This window comes from Triturus cristatus, chromosome 6 (assembly GCF_964204655.1).
Source record: "Triturus cristatus chromosome 6, aTriCri1.1, whole genome shotgun sequence".
In the NCBI taxonomy this organism is placed as follows: domain Eukaryota; kingdom Metazoa; phylum Chordata; class Amphibia; order Caudata; family Salamandridae; genus Triturus; species Triturus cristatus.
The window spans coordinates 381,004,955-381,021,913 of record NC_140589.1 but is presented as its reverse complement, the minus strand read 5'-3'; positions in this window follow the sequence as shown (position 1 = coordinate 381,021,913).

Below are 16,959 nucleotides of genomic sequence, written 5' to 3'. Positions count from 1 at the left end.
GCTGGTCAGGCAGGAGGGCCAGTGACAGTATAACAGAAAATGGAGGTCAGGAGGGAAGGGATAGGGGTATGGACTCAGATGATGGAAGGTATAGGGGAAGGGCCAGGGACAGGGGCAACAAGCTGACCATGCTGGGCAGGCAGGAGGGGCAGTGGCAGTGGAAGGGACCATGCAGGGCTGACAGGGGACAGCTCAATGGGCCTTGGAAAGCAGGAGGGAGTGGGCAGGGACACACACACAGAGTGTAGGGGGTGAATTGCAGGAGCAGCAAACTAACCATCCAGGGCAGGTGGGAGGGTTAGTGGAAGCACAAAGGACAATGCACGGCTGAAGTGAGGGGGAGCATGACCGAGTACAACAGTGGGCAAAGTCAAGGACAACAAGCTAACCACAGCAGGCAAGCAGGGCAGTGGCTGCACATCAGACCATGCAAGGCAGGAGGGAGTGGGCAGGAACATACACTTGGAAAACACAGGCATTGAGGATATGGGCTGGGGCAGTAAGCTAACGAAGAAGGGCAAGTGGAAGGGGCAGTGGCAGCACCAAAGACCATAAAGGGCAGGAGGGAGAGGACAGAGCACATACTCAGACTATGGAGGGATGAAAGGAGGGGGGTAGGGGCAGAAAGCTGACCATGTAGACCAGGACAGTAGAAGCAGTAAGCTGTCCACAATGATCTGCAGATAGTCAGAAACACACAGATGGTTAACAGAGGGCAGGCTGAAGGGGGCAGGGGTAGGGCCATGGCGAACAGGCACAAAATGGGCATGATCACCACAAAGGATCATTGAGGGTAGGATGGAAGGACAGGTACATAGGCATGGAAAATGGAGAAGGGGTGGAGGGTAGCAGCAGGGGCAAGAGCAGGAGTAGCAAGCTGACCAGAAAGGGCTGGTCAGCATGGGCAAAGGCAGCACAATAGACCTCAGACGGCAGACAAGATGTGGCAGGGAGATACACATGGTGATCCGATGGCAAGAGCAGCAAGCTGACCATGGAGGAGAGCTGGGAGGGGCAGGGCAGGGAGATGGTGGACAGGGAGCAGGTAGGAGGAGTCAGGGCAAGCTGAAGGTCATTCAGTGGCAGATGGAGGGGGCAGAGGCACTCAATTGTAGAATGGAGAACAGGCAGGAGGGTAAGAGGGGCTGAGGCAGCAAGCTGAAACCAGAGGGCAGGCTTCAGTACATTGGCCATCATCAGGGGGAGGGTCTGTGCCAAATGGCTGAAGGCTATGCACAGTGGAGGTGTTGGCCGAATATGTTAAAAAGAACCTAGAATTTCATTGAAAAAAACAAAGGTTGAATAGACTTTATAGACATATATGGTAATTAACTAATCTTCTCTAACATTAAAAACCCCAAGCAATTTACAGCAAAGAGGTTAAAGTAGCATTATATGTAGGTGTTCAACTAAGTTAAAAACAAATTAATAAGAATCAAACAACATTGAAATTTGCTAGCTATGGTTCAGTGAGCTAATAATAACTTGCCCCCGACCATGCACTGCTTATGGCATCTCAAATGACATTATTAATGCAAACTCCAGTGTTATTTTAGCCCTTGTTTGAATTCATTGGAACACCTAACTATAACATTACTTTAATCTTTGGTTCTTTCAGTGAACATATATATATATATATATATATATATATATATATATATTACCTACTGGCGGTCGCCAGTAGGTAGTTATAGTTAGGACCACGTTTCCATAGGAAAACCTCAACATTCTATTTTGAATAACTTTGGCGCCGGTCGACGAATCCTTGCGAATTTCTCAAAATAGGTGGGGCGCTACGCTCCGCTCCTACCCTGAAAGTCTCGGGGGGATCCGTCAAGCGGGGGCTGAGATAAAAGGGGGGTCCCAAAACGCGTTTTTCCCATGCATTTTTCCATAGGACCTTTAGAACGAGCTACAGCCCGAACGGCTGAACAGAATTACTCAAAATTTGGCAGAGAGGTAGTCCCTAGGTCAAGGAAGTGCCTTTTGTAGGTTTGGTGTAAATCTGTTCAGTAGATTCTGAGAAAATAGCCTTTAAATCAATATATATATCTGAGCCCGCTTACGGTACGCTTACCGTACGCTTACGGTAAGCGTACGGTGGCGTGCGCGAGCGCGATTCTGATTGGCTCTTAGATCTTAGTAAACATTCGAATCGGCCGAAACCAGGAAGCGGCGGCCGCCATTTTGTGTATTTCACTCTGAAAAAAAAGAGTGAAAACAAGGAAAGGGGGCAATGAGGAGAGTTACAGACCCCCTTACATTTGTGAGGGGGTCAAAGAAGGACTGTAAAGTACAAAGAAAACATTTATTGATTTAAAAAAAAATCACGGGGTACGCGTACGGTAAGCGTACGGTAGAAAAAAAAAAAAAAAAAAAAAGAAAATCAGATTTAAGTGGCACCCATACCATAGTCACGGAGGAAAGCAGAAACAGATTTGTTGACGTGCTTTCTTGCTTTGTCATCGCACCGCGTGCCCACCGTGCGTGCACGGCACTAACTGCGTAAAGTGGGCACGCGGTGCGCGAAGCGCACCGCGTGCTCACTGTGCGCGCACGGCGCGAACTGCGTTAAGTGGGCGCGCACGCCACGAATGGCGTAAAGTAACTTAGCATTTAAAAAACCGTACAAATTCACTGAAAAAACCATAGGTTTCACACACGTTATAGTTAGGAATTAGCATTTAAAAAACCTTGCAAATTCACTGAAAAAACCATAGGTTTCACACATGTTATAGTTAGCGGAAATTTTACTGATAAAAAACCAATGAAATTCCCCCGTTATAGTTAGTGCAGGCAACTATAACTCACGCGACCGCAATCTTCTGCTGATGACATATGTGTCTTTATGAAAAAAAAATATTTGTAATATATGTATAGCTAAAAATGTATGGAAGAAGACATGGGCAAATAAGTGTCTAAATACAGTATTAGCATCAGCAGAGGATTGCGGTCGCGTGAGTTATAGTTGCCTGCACTAACTATAACGGGGGAATTTCATTGGTTTTTTATCAGTAAAATTTCCGCTAACTATAACATGTGTGAAACCTATGGTTTTTTCAGTGAATATATATATATATATATATATATATATATATATATAAAACAACAACCTCTGCTCCTGTTTCAGAAAAGTTTACGCACATGAAGACTGTTTGGGTTAAGGCCTTTTAATTAGATAAAGCCTCCTCTGACCCAACACAAAGATACGCGTTTCAGCTGATGGAGCAGCCTTCCTCAGTCTAATGTGCACCATTGTGGTATCAGACTATATACATTCTTGAAGTCATAAACATAGAAGATTTTATGACAGCTAAAATGACACAATCTTTATAATTAGTGAATAAATACTAAACATTTAATTTATATTATGTACATGATGGCTGTTTTTCGGCAACTATATATTGCATAGTGCATGAGACTGTTTGTGAATAAAGTGCATAGTGCAATGACCGAAAGTTGTACATTTGATTGTATTTAAACACGGTAAATTTAAAAAGTAAGTACCTTCATGATAATTAGAACCTAAAAATCATCATAAAAAAACCATTGCGCAGATCACATGGTTGAAATTGTATAAAAATCGCGCTGCTCAAAAGTGAGAGATTTAAAGGAGACATGCTCCATTACATTGCCATTCTTTTGCGCTTAAACCCACCAAGGGGGAATGTTTGTGGAATCACATCTGGCTCATTGTGCAAACAAAATATATTTATATATATATATTCACTGAAAAAACCATAGGTTTCAGGGACGTTATAGTAAGTTGGACATTTCACTCGTACAAAACCAGAGAAATTCTAACGTTATAGTTAGTAGAGATAACTATAACTCACGCCCCCGTAATGCACTACTGATGACGTCACATATAACATCACTCATGACATGGTCAGTGACATCACTGATGACATCACTGATGACATCATCCAGTGAACGTGTGTTTCTGTAAAGTTTAAATATATTTATAGATGTTAATGCCAAGGTGTATTGAAGAATGAGTTGGTCTATACGTGTCTGGGTGAAGGATTTAATAGGTGTGTGACTGACCTTATAAGTTAGTGATTAAATGTGTCTTACTGAATGCATGGGTTAGTGACTAATCTGTGTAAATGTCTGTATCAGTCTCTCAGTTGTTGTGTAAGCTGCTGCATGGGTGGATAATTAGATACATGACTGTCTATATGGGTTACTTATTGGTTGCATGAGTGTCTGTATGGGTGCCTCAGTATTTGTGTGTGTGGGTGGGTGGGCAGTGTGCACCTTTCTGCCTACATGTGTGAGTGGCTAATTTACTGGGTGTATTGGTTTAATAGTGCATGTGGAAATAGCTGTATAGGTGAGTGAGTGAGTGTATCAGTGTGTTGGTGAGTGAATGTATGTCTCACTGGTATATGTGTGAGTAACTACATATGTGAAAGGTAGTATATGTGAGTGTTTGAGTATATACATGACTATATGTGAGAATGAGTAATTGTGAGATTGGCTGTATAAATGAGTGTGTGCTTGTGTCAGTGATTGTATAAGAGAGCAAGTATATGTTAGAATCTGTATGAATAGGTTACATAGTGAATGTATAACTGTATAGGTGAGTAAATGGCAGTGTTATTGATTCTTTACATGACTAGCTAGGTGTGTCAATAACTCTATGGATGAGTGATGGTGTATGAGTGTTTGTATAGGTGTATGAGTACATATAGTTCTGTATTGATGAGTGACTGCATGTATGAGTAACTGTATGGGTAAATGAATGAATGTGTGTATAGCTAGGAATTAGTCAGTGGATATGTAGTAACTGCTATTGATTTGTCTATGGTTTCGAAAATGGCAGTCTGTATTTTAGAGTGGGTGTATCAAAGGTTATATTAGGGTGTGAGGAGGTGCATCAGATTATCACATGGATGATGTCATCAGTGATGTCATCAGTGATATCATTTGCGATGTCATCAGTGATGTCATCAGTGATGTCACTGACCATGTCATGAGTGATTTAATATGTGATGTCATCAGTAGTGCATTACGGGGGCGCGAGTTATAGTTAGATCTACTAACTATAACGTTCAAATTTCTCTGGTTTTGTATGAGTGAAATGTCCAACTAACTATAATGTCCCTGAAACCTATGGTTTTTTCAGTGAATTTCTATGGTTTTTTAAATGCTAATGTCTAACTATAACGTCCCTGAAACCTATAGTTTTTTCAGGGACTATCAATGGTTTTTTTAAATGCTAATTTGTAAATATAACGTCCCTGAAACCTATGTTTTTTTTTGTGAATTTCTATGGTTTTTTAAATGCTGATTTCTACTATAACGTCCCTGAAACCTATAGTTTTTTCAGGGACTATCAATGGTTTTTTTAAATGCTAATTTGTAAATATAACGTCCCTGAAACCTATGTTTTTTTTAGTGAATTTCTATGGTTTTTTAAATGCTGATTTCTACTATAACGTCCCTGAAACCTATGGTTTCTTCAGTGAATGTTAAAGGTTTTTTAAATGCCAATTTCTAACTATAATGTCCCAGAAACCTATGGTTTTTTCAAAGACTTTCAATGGTTTTTTATTGCTAATTTCTAACTATAACATCCCTGAAGCCTATGTTTTTTTCAGTGAATTTCAAAGGTTTTTTAAATGCTAATTTCTAACTATACCCACCCTGAAACCTACTATTAATAATAATACCAAGTACTTCTGGTACTAGTTAGACCATTCCATAAGTACATGACTAGTAACTGGAATAATTACAGTGCTGCAAACAAAGTGCATTGTGAATTTATAAACGCTTATGTATTTGCTGGATGGGTGATTGGAGAAGTGCATGGGACTAACAAGAGGATTTCTAGACTGCATGGGTAATAACTGGGAATTTAGAGGAGTGTATTAACAGTATGTAGCTGGTTAGAGGTCTGCATGGATAGTGCATAGATTATTGCAGCTGTACTTGTGTTAGTAGCTAGGCCATTTCATAAGTATGTAACTACTAACTGGATGATTAGAGTGCTGTAAAGAGAGTGTGTGGTGTATTTATAAGTGCTTCGGTATTAGCGAAGTGATTGGATAAGTACATCGTACTAGATGGGTGATTGGAGAAGTGCATGGGGACTGACAGGGTGATTGCTAGAGTGCATGGGTACTATCAGGGTATTTAGAAGAGTGAATGAGTAGTATATAGATGCTTAGAGGTCTGTATGGATAGTGCACAGAGAATTGTAGCACTGCCTGTGTTAGTGCTTGAGCTATTGTATGAGTACGTGAGCAGTGATTGGATGATTACAGTACTGCAAGGACAGTGTATGGTGAATTTATAAGTGCTTGAGTATTATTGGAGAGATTGCATTAGTATATAGTACTAGCTGGGTGACTGGAGGTGGGCATGGGGAGTAACAGTGGATTTGAAAGACTGCAAGAGTAGTACCTTAATCCTACCTGTTTTCAAGTAGATATGAAATTAATAGTAATGTATATTCACTTTTTTTTGTTGTAATACAAATTTAAAATATTTTAAACTTTAAATTCTGTTATTATATAAAAAAATAGTTTTTGCAACACGACACAAGTATACAATTACATCACATATTCAATTTGCCTTTTTTTTGCTCTCTTCAGATTCTATTGAATTTCACCATAAACAGTGATTTCAATGTAGATTATCAGATGACAGCGGGCAAAAAATACAATCAATAAAATTGTTTAAAAAAAACATTTCTCTTCACTTAACTTTGTATTTACATTTTCACAAATGAACATCCTTAGTAACATCGTATATAATACAAAGATCAAATATATGACCACCTACTTTCGAACACAATTCACCAAATGCAATATGAAAGAACAGAATCAATAATTGAATCCGTAATTACGAACATCTTCCCAATTGGCCGAATGATGTTTGTGAAAATATCTCCATTCAGTATATCCAAAATAAACTTTTGAATTCATATACACACCTTCCCAATAGGCCGAATGATTTTTCTGAAAACATATCCAATGAGGATATCCAAGATAGACTTCTAAAAGCATATTTACATGTTTCCAATAGGGTGAATGATGTATCTAAAATATTTTATAGTGGAAACATCCAAAATATACTCAGTAATTCATGTTGGTATCTTCTCAGAATGTTGGCATAAAAAATATTAAATATGAATTTTGTAATTCATTAGGCAATCGAAATTTGAACTCTAAATGTGCATCATTACATAGTGTCCATCCTTTATTGCTTTTTAAATACACAGTATAATGTCCAGATGTTGAAGTAGGTCCATCGTGGAAAAAAATAGCCACTATTTTAAAAGTTCTTCCTGATATTAATACTTGACCTGCCACAACATTTTTTATTTTTGTTTTCAATTTTGTTCCATTTCCTCTACAACGTTGCAGCATTAAAATAATATATTGGCCACATCTCTCTATAAATAATGCTGACAACATTTCCAATTTGCACTGAGTACCTTCCAAATCTTGATTAGCTGATTTCACTAAATCGTTGAAAGACACTGTTTTCAAATCTGGCATTGTCAAATATATTAATCGTTCAGTGTCTATTTTAGTGGTAGTTGAATATGAACAGCTGTCACATCTATGATAACATCTGTAACGTAGTCCAAACAGATTTTCAATTTGTATACCTTCATCTTCTAATACTGCAAGCATAAACATAACAAATTCCTGAGCATCTTGCTGTACATTCTGTGTAAATTGTGAAGAACCAGAACATACATCCAGAAGAATACGCACATCAGAAGCAGTATTATCAGTGTTCATGTTTTCAAAACTATAATATAACGAAGAACAAAACCTTTTTTCTCGATTTTCCATAATTGCACACTGTAGATTTTCTAAAAAAAAAAAAGACAATTTTCACGATTGCATTAGCTTTGCAGTTGATACCTGTACTATTTTCTAACTGATATCCTACAATATTAGTAACCGTGTCCACTTCCATTTTCTTTCCCGCCTCATCATTCTTTTCAATTTTTTTTTCTTTGCAACCACAGTAAAATATTTATCATGTTTTCGTTTTGGACGTATTAAACATTTTTCATAAATGGGATATTCACCTAAACCAGGAGCATAGAGTCTTCTTAACCTATTGTACTCTTTTACACAATTTACATCTGCACTAACCTTTTGTTCATCAAAATCAATCAAATACAATCCAGGTAACGTTCTTACTCGAGACAATGCAACATATGCCATACCCTCTTTAAACACTGAACTTCCAATATTTACCAAAGCACTGTCTACACTTAAACCTTGAGATTTATGAATGGCCACAGCATTTGATAAATAAACAGGAAATTGTTTTCTATGAACATACAAATCTTTTACACGCAAGAAGCGAGCAGAACAATGTGCAATCTGTTTCACCTCTTCAATCTGATCAAATGTAATCGTCAAAGATTCAATACCATCTCAATTTCCATAACTAACAAAGTCAACAACTTTCCCCATCACTCCATTTATTAACCTTTCTCAACATTTAAATTACTCCGTAACTTTACTCGGCAGGTTACAGATACATATAAGGTCTTTTCCAAACCAGCAGTCTTAGATATTGATTTTTCCAAAGAGTCAAATTTTAACTGTAATATGTCTGACAAAAGAATAGTTACTCCTTCATGTTCTATTTTATCAGTGGCTACCATTTTCATTATCGGTTGATTTTCCAGTTTCAAGAGTTCTTCATTGAATGTAGAGCATTCTTTCAGTGTTGGCATAAGGCAAATTATAGATTTTTTTCTGCAATTCTTCGGTAGATTGTTTCAGGTGCAATATTTTCTTTTGGAAACAAGTTTCTTAGTAGCCGACTTTCTAAAGCATTTTTTCCATCCTTTGTTAAGACACCAATTCTAATATTTTTAAGAACGTTTCCATAATTTTCATAATTTGCTTGTCGCATGTTCTTAATAAGTTCCTTATATTCAAAATAAGTCCAAATGTTCACATTTGCAATACTTCCCAAAGATTTTTTAGTGTCTTCATGAAGAAGGGTTTTAAAAACTGTCTGGCCTTTCACAGGTCTGAGTTGAAGTAGATCACCAAATACAATTACATGTTTTCCTCCAAATAAAACATCGTAATTTGTTTTTAAAATCTGCTGCATCCTCAAATGTACAAACGCAAGCATTACGTTTGAGACAATGCTTATTTCATCAATTACCAGAAGTTTCATTTTCTTTAGTACTCTTGAAACTTCGATAAAAGGTTCTCCAGATAGCTTGTGATATTCCAACTTATTTTCATGTTCTACTGGTAACATAAGTAGACGATGTAATGTAATCCCTTTAATGTTGTGTGCTGCTAACCCAGTTGGAGCAGTTACAACACAAGACAAATGTGAATCAGTTGTTTTCAGCAGATAACTTGACAAACATTTAATCAAGAAACTTTTACCCGTTTCAGCTTGTCCACTGATGTACATAAGAATAGGTCTAAATGATGTACATTGGCAATCATTCTTTTCATGCAGTAATCCATGTTGTATCTATTGTGTAACTTGGTGATATATTTCTTTCTGTTCAGTATTCAGACGTTCCTCTAAATTTTCCAAATCAATATTCTCCTGTTTTGCTTGCTGCATCACCGTTTCCACTTCACTCATTGCTATTGCCGCTTCATTTTCAAGTATGGCTTCTCCTAGTGGAACTTGACTTTGTGGAGCAGAGCTCTGACTATCTTGAGAACTATCTCAAGCAATTTCAGCTGAAATAGTTCTTTCCTGATTAATCTCTTTGTTCAACACTTGGAGATAATTTGGAAAAATTGTATCTTTGCATGCATTGAAAGAATCTTCATAGCAGTCACAATGTCCAAGTAATTCCATTTCACGCCGCCAAGGTTTGAAGAGTAGCAAAAGAGCTAAATAAAAAAACTTTCTTTTATCTGGAGTATCACAACTTAGTTTCCTGTGATTATTAGATTTCCTTTGGCATGCTTTACTAAACATCCTTCATATCCAATTACAGCCTATTTTCTTTCATTTACATTTTCCGTAAAAAAAAATTAAAAACTATAATGTTGCAGTATTTCATATAGACATATGTTTTCCAGGTATGGACTTCTATTTGGATAGTACGTATCCATATTTGTTTTCAGAATATCTTATCTTTCCAGTTCATTCAAAGCTAAGTATTCAATTTCTTGTACAGATTTCAAAACTCGATTTCGTGTTGCAGCAAAACCAAGACTTATTCAGATGATACCTCTTGACTTTGAATATAAACTTGCAGATGTCAATCGATCCGAACATTCATAGTATCCAATTTCTCGATATAAAAGAATCTTCAAGCTGAAGCCGTACAATTTTTTGCTAAGTGTCTTCTCCTGTGAAATTTCCTGCCACATTTCTTTCAATTCTGTCTTCTCAGACTTGGTAATTTATGACGTGACAAAGCGAGCAACAGCAATTGAGTTATCTGCAACATATTGTATGTCCATATTTGCATTCCACATCTTCAAAATCACCGGATTGTAATCATTAATGTACTTCGATTATAAGTATTTTTGGGTGATTTTTGAGTGATAGTATGCCTCACTGCTGACATAAAACTGTTCACTCTTCCTTTGGAAATTACTGGACGTGGAAAGCCAAATCGACATTTTGTGTAAAATGTATCCTTTGACTTATATTTCCGTCTGCAATATTTTCCACATCGATGACTTCGAAACTGTAAAACCTGCTGTCTTAAGCTATTTTCTCCTCCTGTTTTAGGAATTGCACAGGTAACATAGTCTTCAATAAAAGATAAAACAGTCTCATCCGAATCAATTCCGAATTTGGGTGCATCCTTGAGATCGTATGTATATGAGGAGCACCTCTAGCTTGGTATTCTTTTCTCCCCAAAAAATCAATAACTTCGCCAATAGGTGGATTTTTCTTATTACAGATGAAATACATCATAGCTTCAAACCTATGATTAAAATATCTGCAAACATTTACAGGATCCAGGGAACACAGTTCTCCTGCTGTCTTCAATTCAATATTTTCTATATTTGAATTTGCTTCTCGTAGAAAATCCAGTAAATTATCCCATACCTACTCAGCACAGCTAAGTGTAACAAACCACGTAGGGGTTCCTAAGTTTCTTATCATACATTTTAATTCCCCATGACGTCGATACCAATATTCATTAGTGCCACATTGACATGCCATCAAATGAATTAACTGTGATTCTAAATGTTCGTCTCTTTCTTCAACTTTGTCCATAAACTCCTTTGCAGAAATATGTGAAAGATGTGTTCCCGTTTTTAATATATGGTTGACTGCATATGAAAGTGCAGACAGATCACTCTCAAATAAAACATGAAACAAATATGCACTACACTGACGAAATCTTGGTTCTTCTGAGTACAGCCGTAAAGTACAATATTCTGAAGCTGGAATCTGAACTGGTCGTTCATCATATCACCCACCTTTTCCAGTAGGGAACAGCTGTGGAAAACAACGAGCTTCCAAACTTTTTTCCCACACTCTCATAGGAGTTCTTTTTACTTTTTTCATCTGGAACAATTCAATAGTATCTCCTATGAGTTCTTTTGAATGGAGAGGGTGTATAGTATAATGTTCATAAATGTCCTCTTTTCTTGAGTTCTCCACTTTTTCTATTTGTCCACTTGAAACGTGTGTTTCATCTTCTAATCTCATTTCTTCTTCTTCTACATTTACATTTTTAAAGTAAATATTGTTTTGAACCAGATATGATGTAGCCTTTTTAATTGTCATGACATCTACTAACTCTTGCCATATTTTCCGACTCTTTGTGGGTATACCATTAACAAGAATGACTACAGGTTCAGTATCCTCTTTTTCTACACCACCAGTTTCAACATTTTTCTTAAAATCTAAAGTAAATACAAAACTCTTCCTTTTAAACCTCTTTGTAGATCTGTTGTAGGCAGCTTACCTGTTTTAGGCTCCATATGAATTATAGCCTGAAACGGGTGCACAGATTGAATAAGAATTGCCTCATACGTACTTAAATCTTTAAGTTCTGGAGGTATAGTTACTAATTCTAAGTCATTATGGACAGCTCTAGCTGCATTTTGTTCTCTTCTAATTTATTGTAACAATATTTACAAATAGAGAGGAAGAGAGAGAGAGAAAGAGTGAGAGAAAGTAAGAGAAAGAGTGAGAGTGAGGAAGAGAAAGAGTGAGAGAGAGGAAGACAGAGAAAGAGAGAGAGTGAGATACAAGGAAGAGAGAAACAGTGTAATAGAGGAAGAGAGAGAGAAACAGTGTGAGAGAGGACGAGAGAGAGGGAAAGAGCGAGAGAGAGGAAGAGAGAGAAAGAAAGAATGAGAGAGGAAGAGACAGAGAAAGAAAGAAAGAGTGTGTGAGAGAGAAAGGAAGAGATAGAGAGTGAGAGAAAGAGAAAGAGTGTGAGCGACAGAAAGGAACAGATGGAGAGGGAGAGTGAGTTTTGACACTGTGGAGAAAATACTCACGCTCACCTTTCTGCCACCGGTGTGTCTCCAACCACGTGCCGGGATATAGGGCAGCCCTCAAGCTTAGTCATCTGAAACATAGTATGGAATCAGTAATGGATGAGTACATACAACTGCGCATGCCTTAATTGCTGTCCCGCCTTTGTATATCCAGGCTAGTGTACCCCATCCACTTCCACTGCCCAGTGGTGTCTACCCGCTGCTGTACACCCAGGCTGCTGCACCCCATCGACTTCCACTATCCATAGGTGTTTGCCCGCCGCTGCACACCCAGACTGTTGCACCCCATCCACTCCCACTGCCCAGAAGTGTATGACAGCCGCTGCGCACCCAGGCTGCTGCACACCATGCACTCCCACTGCTCGGAGGTGACTGCCTGCTGCTGCGCACACAAGCTGCTGCACCCCATCCACTCCCACTGCCCAAAGGTGACTGCCTGCCGCTGCGCAAACAAGCCTCTCTGCTCACCTCCCGCCACCGGCGTTTGTCGAAGAGGGTCCACTATGTGCCGAAGCAACCTCCTCACCCATTGTGTACACGCGGCAGAGCTCACAATTCAGGTTGAGTGTTGATTGCAGGATGGCCACGCATCATCGTAGGCCTGCTAGACAAAAAGCAAGATAAGATTGTGCATCATGCGTCCATCGAAGGAGAGAGATAGAGAGAGAAAGAAAGAGTGAGAGGAAGACAGAGAGAAAAAGAAAGAAAGAGTGAGAGGAAGACAGAGAGAAAGAGTGAGAGAGACGAAGAGAGAGAAACAGTGAGAGAGAGAAAGAGAGAGAGAGAAAGAGTGTGAGAAAGAGGAAGAGAGAGAGAAAGAGAGAAACAGTGTGAGAGGAAGAGAGAGAGAAAGAGTGTGAAGGAGAGAAAGGAAGAGATGAAGAGGGACAGTGAGTGCCCATACTGTGGACAAAACCCTCACAGCTCACCTTTATGCCACCGCTGTGCCAGGACCTAGTGGAACCCTCAAGCTCCCACATCTGAAATTAGAATTAGTACAGAATTAGTAATGGCAGAGTATATACGACTGCACACGCCTAAATCGCTGCCCGCCGCTGCGCACCTAGGCTGCTGCACCCCATCCACTCCCGCCGCCCACAGGTGTCTGCCCACCCCTGCACACCCAGGTCTCACTGCTCACCTTTTCGCGGACAGGACACCCTCCACATCATGCAGCCCCACTCCGCAGGCCAACAGGTTTCACATTTGGTGCTGTGTCTTGATTTTGCCATGGCAGAGGACATACCAATGCACCCATCATCATCACAGGTTGCACACCTGCTCAGCACTTGCAGTGCCACTAACTCAGTGACCAGTGAGGCCACGCTGTTTGATGGCTCAGGCCTACACTGAAATGGAAATGGCGTCAAGCAAGTGCACACGGTCTTTTTTATTGGGAGGGTCATGTGTCCTGTGATGCCTGTGCTGGATGGGTGTGGTGAGGCTTTCTTTTTCTTTCCAGGGTGTGCCATATTTGCTCGCACCTCCACCCCGGGATCCCTGAGGCGACGAACGGTCTAGCCTCACAGTAAGAACCCCTCTACTCCCCTCGGCATTTCTACCCACCAGGAATGCTTCACGGGCCGCGTTCATTTGTCTCCTGGCCCTTGTTAGTTTTAGTCTCTCACGTAGCATTGAGACTCCACGTCGATTCCGTGATACATCGCTAGTCACGCTATTCAGGTGAAGTCTTGTTTTACTTCCCTGACACCAGTATCTGGCTAATTCTAGGTGCACTGACAGCACATCTTTTATGCACCTGAGGTACTGATTATTGGCACAGTCCCCATCCATGCACTATGTTTGAGCCTATAAATGTGGCGCTTTATAATGTCATGACTACGCACATTTACGATTCTTTTGTGTTTTGTCTTGTGTATGTACGTCTCTTTTTTCATTATAGAGTAAACTCGTTTCTCTCCACCATCATATTTTTTTGGCGGATTTTTCCTGTGTTTATATATTATTTTTCACACAGCAGCCCACGGGAGGGTGAACCTTAGCGCGTTCACACCACCGGGGCACCCACACTTCCACTCTGGTCCTGATGAAAGCCTGTAGATCACACATAAAGGCAGAAACATGTTGACCGCCATGGAGTGAACCCGGTCTGTTATTTTTTGACCATCACTCCTTTTTATTATGTTTTAATTTTCCAATTAGCAAAACGAATAAAATACTTTTTTGACTTAATTGGGGATTTTAAATTCACTGTCAGCATACACAACCCCGCTCCGCAGTAACCTGGCGTTGCAGCACACTGGGATGGCATTCGGCCATGCCCGGTGGAGCCCGATGATGAAGCATGTCACCAACCAGGTTGGTGAGTGAGGGCTTTTCATACATAATTTGTATTACCTCCGTAGGTCTGTTTTCCTCCCTGTAATTGATCGGGCAGGTTCTGACCTTGGAGACCGGTGCTTCCTTGGATGGTGAGTGCATTCTTGAGAATACACTGACTTCGTTGGTTTATACGAGGGTGTATACTAGCCATGAGGGAGTGGCTGTGGTGTACTGACAACTAGGGTGCTGGCCAGCAGATCACTGCAATGAAAATCTGGGCCATGTAGCGTTGTTGTCCTTCCCTGTAAGCGTAAGTAGAATGGACTGGCCTGGCATATGCCAGTCCTGCGTGAGGCTGTGAAGAATGACTCCGGAGCTATGGGTGTGGCTCCATGGTGAGCTGTATGAGGAATCAACTGATGTGGCACTTTTGCCATATTTCGTTAGATCACGCACAATCGGGCTATATTTTTCCCGGTTGTGCAGTAAAATTTTGATTTGTGCTAGTTGCCAGATTATAAATATATATACAGTGCTCCAGCAAAGTAGTATGTTAAAGCGCTTTATTAGACAAATATTTACTTGGCAGCCTGCTGCAACATCAATTCCAATGCATTCACCGCATGCTTGACGATGCCCCTCCTTCCTTAAAGTTGCAATATTGGGCTACTTTGGGCAACTTTTTGGGCTAGAGAATGCTGAAAAAATCTGTCAACACTGGCATGTGGGTGTTCTTGTTGTAGTGCTGCTGTCACCCGGGTTGCAAGCGTCAGTGTGTCACTCTGTGAGCCAAGTCCCACAACATGGCCAACATGGAAGGTACGGGCAATCATTGACCCTACATTCATCCATAGTGCGACACAAGATGGTGGGCATGACACATCTGTGTGGATTTGAATGTTTATTGCATATTCAGTGGAGTATTTCAGCTGTAGCAATACAGTGCCATGCGTAGAGGGTTCATGACTTGTGGTACACTGAGGTAGGGGCTGCAGATCTGAAATCATACACAAAAGATTCTATCATAAAGGGTCCATGAGTTGTGGTGCACTGAGGTAGGGGCATTGTGAGAAGTTGACCTGATATATGCTGTCCACTAGTTCTAGTGGGCACCCTGCATCAGTCCAAACAACCCCTTATTGGTTATAGGTTAAAGACAACCTTTGTGGAAAGCTATCCTAGGCTAAGTCTTGAAGGAATGTAAAGCAGCTTGTTTTACCAGTCTATAATCTCTTGAGTCACTAAATGAAAGATATCCACACCAGGTATATATATAAAATATATGTATTTATTACTAAACACACCCTCCTAGTCTCTTTATGAGACTAGAGGTCAAAACACAGAAGTTACACTTCAATAATCACAGTAAAATAGCACAAATACATGTCAGGCCCTAGGGGCGAGCCACACCATATACTAAAATAGTGGTATAAGAACCACAACTTAACTAGACACAAGGCCTAGAGCCTGTAGAATCGCTGGGACCACAAGGAACCACCCAAGGTAGTGACACAGGAGACCCACGGGGGCCGTGTGTAGTGTGTGAACACAGCCGCAAGCTCCCGTTAGCTTCTATGGGGAAAGTCGCGGTTAGATTTTTAAAGATTAGGGACACTTAGAAATGAGTCAGGAGCAAACCCTTTTGGACTTAGGAAGTTCTAGGGATAACACCCACAGGAGGACCGGAGTACTTGTGTTACCTCACCAAGGGAAGCCGGGTGCATAGGTGTCTTTTGGTGTCGGGTAGCGCGGTCAATTTCAATGGAAGCTGGCGAAGAAGTGCTGCTACCGTGAAGATGGGAAGTGTCTGAAGAGATCCAAGCCTAGATTGAAGATGAGAAGAACCTGAAAGCAGAGGGGACAGAGTCTGGGTCACTTGCCAGTGACCAGGAAGTTGATGCGCAGATGCCCACCGATGTCGGGTGATTTCAGGTGAAGGAGGTGAAGCTTGACTCTTCAGCCACGAGGACCAGGTGGTGTTGAGGACAACCAGGAGCTGGATTCGAGCTGTCCCATGAAGGATGTCGAGTGCTGCAATATTGGTGTTCGGATTGGATAAAACAAGCCTTGGCAACAGGAACCCACGCAGAAACAAGAAAGATGCTTCGGTGCAGACCAGCAAGGTCTGGGGGACTCACCACATGGTTGGGAGTCAGGGCACGTCTGGAGCAACCATGAAAGCCCAAGGAAATGCAAAGTTACCCCCTCAGGAACCCACCAATCAACGGACCAG